The 10950-nt window shown below is 39.6% G+C and overlaps 1 long non-coding RNA gene across 1 annotated transcript in view; it reads right to left on the bottom strand.

The window, feature by feature from the left end:
* Positions 1 to 1654, bottom strand: part of LOC115523757 — a 57940-nt gene extending 56286 nt beyond the window's left edge. Inside the window, exon 1 of the long non-coding RNA XR_003971835.1 lies at positions 1540 to 1654. This is a non-coding gene — a long non-coding RNA (uncharacterized LOC115523757). The remainder of the gene's footprint in view (positions 1 to 1539) is intronic.
* Between the last annotated feature and the right edge of the window lie 9296 nt (positions 1655 to 10950).

Consider the following 10950-nt stretch of genomic DNA (forward strand, 5'->3'; position numbering starts at 1 on the left):
CTAGACTTTCTAAGGGAATCAAAGTATCTCACAAACCCCTTTGTATGCTTCTATGTTAGTCGCTGTATCTTACCGCATCGTAATGGATTTATACCTTCATTTCCCGCCTGCCTCCCCACCCCAGCCCCCTGTGAGTACTTCCTAAGGAGAAGCTGTATCATCATTTTTTGCTTTTAATCCCCAGGGTTTGGCCTAGTGCAAGGCATTTAATAGTACTTAATAAATATGCAGACTAAAGAATACAGTTCTTGTTCACAGTCAGTATGATATAGTAGAAAGTGGTTCTATTCTTGGCTCTGCCCTGGAGCAGCAGATTCAACTAACACATGTAACGATAAACCAAATTTCAGTTTATTCTTCTGAAATGAATGGGTCACTAGCTGATTGTGATAACATTTTCGGTTGTAAAGTCCTATGATTTTATGTAAGTGTGAGGGAGGGAGGATGATGACAAAAAGAATATAAAATACAACAGTAAGCATGTATTAAACCATTACCATACACCTGGATCCGTGCTAAGAGATGACTTTACATTCACTTTCTCATTTAATCCTTGAAACAACCCTATGATGTAGAAGCTATTGCTATCTCAATTTCACACATGGAGAAACTGAGGTGCAGAGAGGTGAGTAACTCGGACAAGTTCACAGAGCTATTCTGACTATGCATTTCAAGTCTATCAAGCACACTCCTATTTGGACTCTACATAATTCCAGATGCAAAAAGATGTCTGTTGTTAACAACAGCCTGAAAATGGAGATGCAGCCCGTAGCATATAGGTTCTAATGATAGATTAATGAAGAAATCTAATTTATGCCTTATGAAGAAATCTAATTTATGCAACTATATAATATCCTTCCCTTCCCTTTTTCCTGGACTTTGGAAGGGCATAAATATTCAATCCTCCAGTTCTTTTTACCAGGTTCATTGCATGCTGAGGTATGAGTGGCTTCTGGGTGGGCTTAGTCAATCATAAGTAGGTCTGCAATCAGGATGGATGAGTTCAATATAATCCCTTCCATTAATACACAACTTTCATTTAAAAATTACCAGGAGTGTTTGACACAAGACAGCATTCCTAAACTTTGTAACTAAACTTTACAAAGTCTTCGAAATCATCGCAGCATTTATGGGTTCTTCCATTCCATCGATCTACTGCTATCAGGAGAACTATCTAACTTAGGTGCTCTAAAGGATACCAAGAAGGTCTTGGTCTCTGCCTTCATTAAGCTTACTTCCTGCAATGGCCTGCACATGAGTATGCAATCGATACATGCATGTTGATTGAACAGGGAGATTATGTTATAAAATGGCAGTGCTAGAACTCAAATATTGATCCCTCTGTGGCTGAAGCTCAGACTCTTAGCAACCATACTATATCCAGCTTCCTGGATGACAGGTTCCTTGATATCAAGGATCTGATTATATGTTTTATTGTAATGTCATATTGCCATATACAGAGCAGAACTCAGTAAGTGTCACTGATGATAGTATGGAATAAAAAGTCAAATTACATAGAGTTATTAAAGAGAAGATTACCTTATGTGATGCACTGAGAAGAGCACAGCATCATTTTGGTGGTATTCTTGCAAAGAAAGAATGATCTGAGGCTGGTCATGAGGAAACATCAGGAAGGTCCAGGCTGAGGGTCATTCTGAAGACCACTGGTATCCCAATAAACTTTCTGCAACGAAGAAAATGTCCTAATGTCATGCTGTCAATTTGTTAGCCATGAGTCACATGTGGTTATTGAACATTCAAAATGTGGCTAGTGTGACTGAAAATGCTATTATTAATTTTATTTTACATAAAGTAATTTTAATGTAAATAACCACATGTGGCTAGTGGCTATCTTATTAAACAGCTCAACCACAGATCCTCCGCTGTCTCCTGAGAACATGAAAGTTAGGGAAAGAAGGAAGAACTGTACACAGATTAGAGGAGACTAAAGAGACATGACAACTAAATACAAGGAGTTCCTGGATGCCATCCTGGACCAGAAAAAAAAAAAATCATCATTGGGACAGTTTGCAAAATTCAATAGGATTTGTGTTTTGGATAGAAGTATGATATCCTTGGATTTCCTGACGTAAAGGCTTGCACAGTGGTTGTATAGGCAAATATCCCTGATTTGGTAAGTTGGAGTGTTCAGAGGTAATGGGGAATATTGTTTTCAGCTTGTTCTTAACAAAAGACTAATGATAATGGAAGTATAATATATACTGTGTATATATGTAAATGTCTATATAAGTGTATGTGTAAATACACACACGTGTTTATATGAAAACATGTTTACAATGTACATGTATGCACATTTTTGACATACATACAGAGATGGAAACAGCAGGAGGGCGGGAGGTAGAGAGATGGAGCAAATAGAGTGAAATGTTAACAGCGAGAAATATGGGCAAGGGGAATATGCATGCTCTTTGGATTGTAATTCAAGTCTGAAATCATTTCATAAAAATTTAAAGGAGAATTAATATTAATAAAGGTCCTCTGGATGTTTACCTTCATTTGTCTTTAATCAACAACGTTCATTCATTCATTCATTCATTCAGCAAGCACTTATTGAGTATATAGTTTGTGTAAAGCACTTTAGGGGATACCCAAATGAATAAAATAGTTCTCTGCCCTTAGGGAATGTATAATCTATGAGAGGTGATAAAACATATTCGTAGCCATTACACAAAACAATGTGAAAAATATTAAAAGGGCAATAAGTACGATACAAATGCATATTGTACAAAGGGTGATTCTATATTAGGTAGAGAAAAAGCTTATTTGAAGGATTTTATCTGTCTCAAAGTATAGGAAAGGTTTTTAAGAGTGAAGATGGTGTAAGAGGTTATTCTTGTCACTGAAAATAATATCTTTCTCTAAAGAAACTTGAGGAACCTAAGCCAAAATTAGTGATAAAACTCAAATTCCTTCCATATCAATCAGCTTCATAGGTAGTCCTGTGTCCTGAGCTTGAATACTTCTAGGGACAGAGAAATCACTACCCTACCTGAGAAGCTCATTCCGTCAGCAGACAAATTTATCCCTAAGGAAAAACTTCCTTATTCTAAACCAGTCTTTTTGCATATCTCTCACCCAATGCTGTCGGTCCTACATCTTCCCTTCAGGGCTTAAAGAACAAGTCTGAACTGTGCTCTTCTTCTGCATGACAGCTCTCTGCATATTTTTAAATAGTTAAATCTTCTTTTCTCCAAACTAAATATCATAAATCCTCAATTGTTTTGAGTCTCCTCATGATTCCATCATAGTTCTCTGAACATGTAAAGACTTTTCTATGTCTTTCTTATAGTGTGATGAGCCTAAATGAGTTCAACATTCTTCATGTCATAGGAACCAGTATCAAGAATGGTGGGACCATTGGCTACTGCTTTTAAGATTGGTATAGGGGTGCGTGGGTGGCTTGGTTGGTTAAGTGTCCAACTTCTGCTCAGGTCATGATCTCTTGGCTTGTGTGTTCAAGCACCGCATCAGGCTCTGTGCTGACAACTCAGAGCCTGGAGCTTGCTTTGGATTCTGTGACTCCCTCTCTCTCTGCCCCTCCCCTGATCGTGCTGTCTGTCTCTCAAATAAACATTTAAAAAAAAAAAAAAAGACAGGTATATGTTCACTAATGGGCCCTGAGATATATTTGCTTTGGGGAAAGGCCACAGTATGCTGCAGACTTACATAGGTAACTAAAAGCTCTCCTACTTGGACTATCTCCCATATTATTATTGGGTACTTTACTTTTTAGGACCCAGTGTGGACCTTACATTTTATCTCTATTATGTGAATTTTTTTAGTGTTCAACAATCCTCTAGTTTTTGGAGATCCATTTGGGTCCCGACCTGACATCCAAAATGTTTTATATCCCTCCCGGCTTTATGTCATTTTTAATTGCAATGAGATTAATTGCTCTGTGGTTACTCTTAAAATTTAATTGTAATAATTACTGTAAAAATAAATTAGAAAGTGATTTATGTTAAGAGATAAATCATGAAAGATATTAAAATGCAGAATTATGAAAATGAATGAAAAGATATGGGTGTGTATGATGAGAAATAGAGACAGAAAGAGAACACATTGAAGACAGAATCATAAACTAAGCAACTGGTAAAAGACAAGGAACAGGAATTCTCCCCATGTATCAAAAGTGATTACTCAGAGAGAGAGGCACAGGCAGAGTTGCACCTGAATTATAAGGCATTTAATAATGAGAGTTATTTTACACTGATTCCACCTGATAAGATACTAGGACATGCCATCCAAAATTGTTGTGCCCGAGCTATTGTAAGTAAGGCCTTACATCTGCTGCCTAAATAGTTCAATAATTCTTCTGCCACCTAAAGAGAGAATCCATCTATGGCAGACAATACTCTCTACATCTGGCCCAGGCCTTACCATCTTGCCACCCTTCTCTGCCTGGAGAAATCGAATGTATATACACTAGACTCCAAATGTAAAAAGTGACTTGCGGTTCCCAGAACAGATCAAACTCTGCTTGCCCCCACACCTCGGCACTTACTGGCACCCTTCCTTGTTTTCCTTCGCTTGATAAAACCTTGGCTCAAGGCTTAGTTTAGTCGCCATTTATTTTCAAAATACCTATGCTGCCTCCCCTCAGTCTTCATTTATTTGCCATGTCTATCTATTTTGCACATATGTCTGATGGAGGATTTCTTTTATTAAATCATAATTTTCTCTTTGTCCTTCTTTAACAGCCCCTGCAGGATGGTTCACAGAATATCTGGCATGTAGTAGATACTCTGTTGATGTGTACTGAATGACTGAGGAGGAAGACCAGAGTATCAGCCTAGAATCAGGTTACTAGACTAGTTAGGAGTCTCGGTTGCCAGTATGAGACACCAACTCAAGTTAGTTTAACCATAATAAAGTGGGAAGGAGAGGTAGAGAAGTGTCTCTCAGAGAATCCAGTAAAGGAAGGGAGCCAGACTCCAAGGCCTGAAACTGGGAACTGACAAAGCATTAGGGTATTTTCTCTCTCTTGTGTTCTTGCTTTTTTCAGATTATCGACTTTGATCTTCTGTCTGGCTGCAGAATAGCTTTCTGCATTCCTGTAACAGCTCCTGCCACTTACATCTGGGAGCTCCATCTGCATGTCATGACTGCTCACAGTCTCTCTGTTCCACTTCAAACATCTGGGGAGGAAATTGGATGGATCCAGGTTGTAGTGGGTATCTCACTCATTATCCAGCCGGACAAGATCAGGAGGAAGGGGGCAGCACTGCACAAATATGGCTGCTGGTGAGTAGTCCACGCCTGCGTGCTGAGATACGGAAGGGCATTCTCAGAGAAGGGAGAGTGTACCCCAAACATAGGCCATCAAGTCTGCCAAAGGAGGTAGTGAATTGCTGCAAGTAGGGGAGCTTTGGTTAATAAGCTTGGATTCTATAAAAAAAAAAAATTCTTTGACGTTTTTATGTCAAAATAGCAAAACAAGTTGACTTTTTTTTTTTCCTTTTTTAACCATGGTTAGTCTAGGGCTAACCTCTCTCAAGCATCCACTAACTCAGGTTATTATGAATGATATTTGGAGATGTCTAGAGTACAAAGGTATGTGCAAGTGGGAGGAACATCTTGGAGTGAAACTTTGTGATCAATCTCTTGGAAATCTGCATTTTTGTCCACTGATGATTTGTTTTTTATTCTCCCGTAATGTTGTATATAAAAGACTCCACTAATTGTTTTAAATAATGTATTTAAAGAATAGTGAGTGGTTGATTTTACTGGAGCATAGAGTACACAGAGGGAGTGACAGAATGTAAAAGTTCCAAAGTTAGTCTGGACAACTGAGTTAAGAATCTTTGGTTTACTGGAAAGACATTTGGAAGTGTTGAACATTGTTGATTGGGGAAATGGCAGGATTGGAACTGGGTTTTAAGATCACCGTGACAGTGGTACAGAATGAATAAAAACAAACTGGAAGATGATGAGTTAGGAGGCTGTTGTGTTTGGGCAGAAAATTTTAAAAACCTGTGATTACATGGTAGCAGAAGAAACAGAAGTAAAGGGATAACTGTGGTATATAACCTATTTGACTCAAGATACATTTAAGAATTTATGAAAATTATGACCTTTTCCCCCATATGATATTAGAAGGTTCGCAGACTTCCTAAAGTTCCTTCATGACCCCATATTAAGAGCATGTGGATTAGAAGGTTGTACCTGTGAATCCCCTTTATCTATTTCACCCATCCCCCTGGTGACTTCTGCTGAGAGAGGCTTTGGAAGTAAAGTGAAACAATAGGTAAAGTGAAACAATAGGAAGTAAAGTGAAACAATTCTACAATAGGTAGAATTTTGAAACAGATTGGATGTGGAGGTGAGGGAGTTTGAGTCAAAGATGATGTGACAGTTTCAAGCCTTAATGACCAGAAAAGGCATGTTGCCATAAACAGAGACGGGGAAGAAAAGTGGAAGTCAAATAGACAAGCAAGCCTTACCATGTGGGTGGGGTGGAGAAGACACCATGTCTGGTTTTAAACACTTTGTCTCTGAGAATCTTGTGGGACAGACATGTGGACGTCAGGTGGACACCTATGTTTTTTTGAATATCTACTATTTTGCAGGCAGTGGATGTATTTTAACTCACTGAAGGATCACTCAAGCCCTAAGGAAAGCATTTTCTTCATTTTACACATGAAGGCTTTGAGACTTAGTAAACGGCTCAAGGTCATGCAGTTCAGCAGGGAGACTTGGAATCTCAGTGTGCCGGACCACAGACCTGTGCTCCTCTACCAGCCCACAATGCCTCCCTGCAGGTGGCCGTGAAGACCAGGCTGGAGCCTCAAAGTGTCATTCTAGTCAGTGCCAGACAGCTTAGAGCTGAAGTGTTCTGTAAATGTTTTCTGTGTTTGTCTGGTCTCCTCACATGGAGGTTATGAACTGTTTAAGGGTAGAGTCGGAATCATAAATTTCTCTTGCCTCCTTCCACAGCACCTCCTGCAGTTCTGGACACAGAAGAAGCCTTACTGAATGCTTAGACCGATCAGTCATTCTGATCCCTGCTGATAATTGCATAGCATCTTCACGTTGAGGTTGTAATCCTCATGAAGCATTCGTCCAGAGGTCCCCCCTTCTCCTTGGGTACAGTGGCAGGTAGAACACAGGAAGGGAAGATGAAGATGCTGAAATGTAGCAAAGCAACTAGTTTCATTCTCCATCATTACCACTTCCCAGCCTCTGAACCTTCGTCTTTTTCCTTACGGGAATGCTGAGGAACAGTGCCTGGCCACATTTGCCAGAGGCTGGGAGAGTCCCTAGGTTCTGTCACCAGTGCTCCCATCACACATCTTCACCATTCTTTCCTACACGACTCGTTAAACATCCCAGCTGTGGCTGAGCTCCATTGTGACACTTAACCAGCTCAAGTTTGCTGAACTCTTGCCTCTGTCCAGAAGCAACTAGTGGCTACTACCTGAGATAGAGAGTGAGAGAAGTGATTTGCAGAGATCACGGACACATGAGAGAGTTATTGAGACCTGAGCATGCTTTTCCAGGAATAAAGGCAATTTAAAATTGTCAGCTAGACCAATTTTTCCCCCATGGTTTCCTAAAGAGCATAATGCTACCAATAATAATAATAACTACCATTTAATTGTCTTATCTACTATTTTGGGAGCTTGCAAGTGCTTTAAATATGTTGATTTGTTTAAGACAAAAGCCAGTTTCCTCAGGAAAATGTCTTGTTTATGCTAAAGTCTGTGCAACAAAGCATAGAAGGATACAAAGGGGGTGAGATAGGGACGACCTGCACAGCTTAGAGATGGAGTTGCTCAGAGGTCCCTGGACGCACATGTCCCTGAAACCTTTTATTTTATGGGGATCCAGGGCCCACTATCAACGACATCATATGTAACAACTGTCTTGTTTACTTGTTTCTGTCTTGTTTACTATTATATCCCTTGTACCTGAAATATGATAGGTGTTCAAAAATATATATTGAATGGAAAAACAAATTAATCATTGAATGAATGATTCCATGCAAGGTCTTTCATATAGCAAACACAGAAGGTATCCTAAGCTATTGCTCTGAGCAATAAGGAAAAGCAACTTTTGCCAAAGTATGGCATGCTATTCATCTTTCACGTTCTTGTATCCCATCATTAGAGAGTGTCTGTTTTTAAATAGGAAATGTCTCCCTACTAGCAAAGGCATATTAGGCTCTTGGCAGTCATTTGGAACTCGGAGAGATTCCGATTATCAAATCCCTTTCTTCCCAGGCAGCTAGCTGAGGCAAAACTACAGTGAGAGTTGAAGGGGAGAGGGGGAGATAGGCATGCAATTCTATGATTCTGAGGAGAACCAAGGACAGATGCTCTGCCTGCACCTTTCTACTGCTATTCCCTAATCTAAGGCCCCAAACTGTAGCTGGTTGGGGGAGAATCCAGAGGCCCAGAGGACCAGAGGCCATGAATTGGCCCTCAAGAGGAAGTGCTGAAAACATAACACTGAACTGTTCCACTGCTGAGAAACCTCAGGGCATGCAGGGTTGAGTCAAAAGGAGCTTCTGCCAAGAGCAGCTGTCACAGCAGCAGAGAGCAGCAGCTGGGAGTTCACCGAGGAGAGAATGGCTAAGGACGTTTTACACTAGAGAGATCCATCTTCTTCTTCACCTAGCAAACTAGAGAAAATCAGAGATGATTAATCAGCCACAATTCTTCTCCCTGATAAAAGACAATGACAATTACCTGTTGAATAAGTGAGTGAGGCCAGGGAAAGGGAGATCATATTTATAATGGTTCCTTTTCAACTCTGCTCTTATTCCAATACCTTTAGAGGGTGGCAAAAAATAGGCAGAGGCTACAAATACCTAAGGCAGGGACTGCTAACTATTCACCAAATTTTCATTTTCTTCTTGTCCTTGGCCTATAAACAGACTAAATATCATCTTTGTCTCTCTTGCATTAGTTCTCACAAACAGAATATGAATGGAAGGGACATGTGCCAGTGCAGGGCCAAGGCATTAGAGGAAGCAGATGTGCTTTCTCCATACTCTTTCCCATCTGTTTTCAGCCAATGGAGGCTGACAAAGCCCTGGTCGATAGCAGAGCCATGATATGGAAGAAGCTTGGTTCGTGAATTATTACAAGGAGAAAGTCAGGTGCTAACAAGAAATACTGATCTTGGACTGTTGAATGAACAAGAAATAGCTTTTCTTGAATGGATCCAGGATGCAACCTGGGTCTGTTTGTTACAACACCCTGGCTCATATTAACCTAATACATGGACCAAAATACATCCCCCAGACTTATGACAAGAGTTGATTGAGCAAAGTTCAGGAAGAAGACAAGATCTTCTGGCAAGGAAGGCCCAGCCTCTCTGATTACATTTAACAAGATCACACATGCTATGGAAGAGAGTCATCATTAACAAGAGACATTCCCCTTTCCAAGAGTGACTTACAGACTTCTTGCTGGTATCATTAGAGTGCAGGGAGTAAGTGCAGTAAGTGCAGGAAATAGAATAAAGTAAGAACATTTAACAGGGGGTGTGATGAAATTTACCAAAGTATAACTGCTCAAGGATGAGCTGGAAAACTGGGTGTCTAAGTCTATAAACCTGAGATTCAGACCCAAGGGTTTATAGGGAAAGCAAAAACATGCGGAGCTTTAGCACAGCCAGACTAAATCTTGCTGCCCATCTCCCTCCCTCTAACTTCTGTTCACATAGTGGAGAAAAAGAGGATATTACATCAGAAAAATTCATGCTAGCTACATCTCAAATTCCAATCCAGTAATGTAAATTATGTAGAGGTGTCAAATTCCTTTAAACATCCAAAATGATAAAATTCTACCTGTAAAACCCAGAAAGTAATTTACCTTAGGGTTTTGGACCATGGTATCAAGAGACGGGCTTCCAGGAATTGGTAAGGCTATAACACAATTGTTATACTATCACTAAAGGGTTGTTCCCAGCTCTGGATTCCCAGAATCATAATAAATCTCCTAAGATGGAATGGAGATAGGAGCTAATGAACAATTTTCAGAATTTCAGAAAGCCCTAATAGAATCAATATATTTACCAGAGATCATGTTGCAGTGACTATTTAAAACATTTAGGTTCTCTGACTTGACCAGAAATATATCATTTAGCATGACAGCAGTGTTTATTATCTTGTGTTGATCAGAAACTCTGAGCAACCATTTTAGATGTGCTAAATTAAAATATACTAGAAAAAAACATTAATTATTATGAGACTGACCCTTTTGATAACACGATTCATATTATTAAAATACAAATAACAAAAGGGCCTTTTGTTGAGGAAAAGGTTAACCAGATTCAAAAGTCAGGATAGGATTGAGGCATTCAGCCCTTACTTTAGATCCAAGAAATGAATTTCTTCAGTACACCCTGAACACCTCAATATATCGGTATTTTTATGGGCATTCTAAGAAAATTGGTAAGAAAGCCTATCAAAGTGGAGGAAAGGTAGTAGGGAGAAAGATAGATAGATAGATAGATAGATGATAGATGATAAATAGAGATATATGATTATATATCCCCATGTAATAATAGGAGATAGAACTATTATAGTGTGCTCTTTTCTCTCTGTGGGAATAAACAAAGACCATACAAATGAGAACAAATAGGTTACTTATTCAGACCATGCTACATAGCAAGGAATTCATCACTTACATTCAGCAGAGACTCAAAAGCAGGCAAGGGAGTGGGAAAGCTTTATAGTGACAATAGGGGAAGACTTCAGGTCTGTTCCAATTGGAGGTTGTTAATATAGGGGAGCTGGAGGTGGACAAACTAAATGTGGGGCATCTTGAGTGACTGGTCTAGGGAGCATATTTGACTTTCTCCCTTGTTGGTCCTGAATTGGAAGTAGGGGGTGAATAGACAAAAATCAGGAATGTTGGCAGTCATTGACCATGTCCTGAATCTTCTGGAATGACTGCCACAGAGACTGACTGAGGTTTG

This window comes from Lynx canadensis, chromosome C2, assembly GCF_007474595.2.
Source record: "Lynx canadensis isolate LIC74 chromosome C2, mLynCan4.pri.v2, whole genome shotgun sequence".
Classification (NCBI taxonomy): domain Eukaryota; kingdom Metazoa; phylum Chordata; class Mammalia; order Carnivora; family Felidae; genus Lynx; species Lynx canadensis.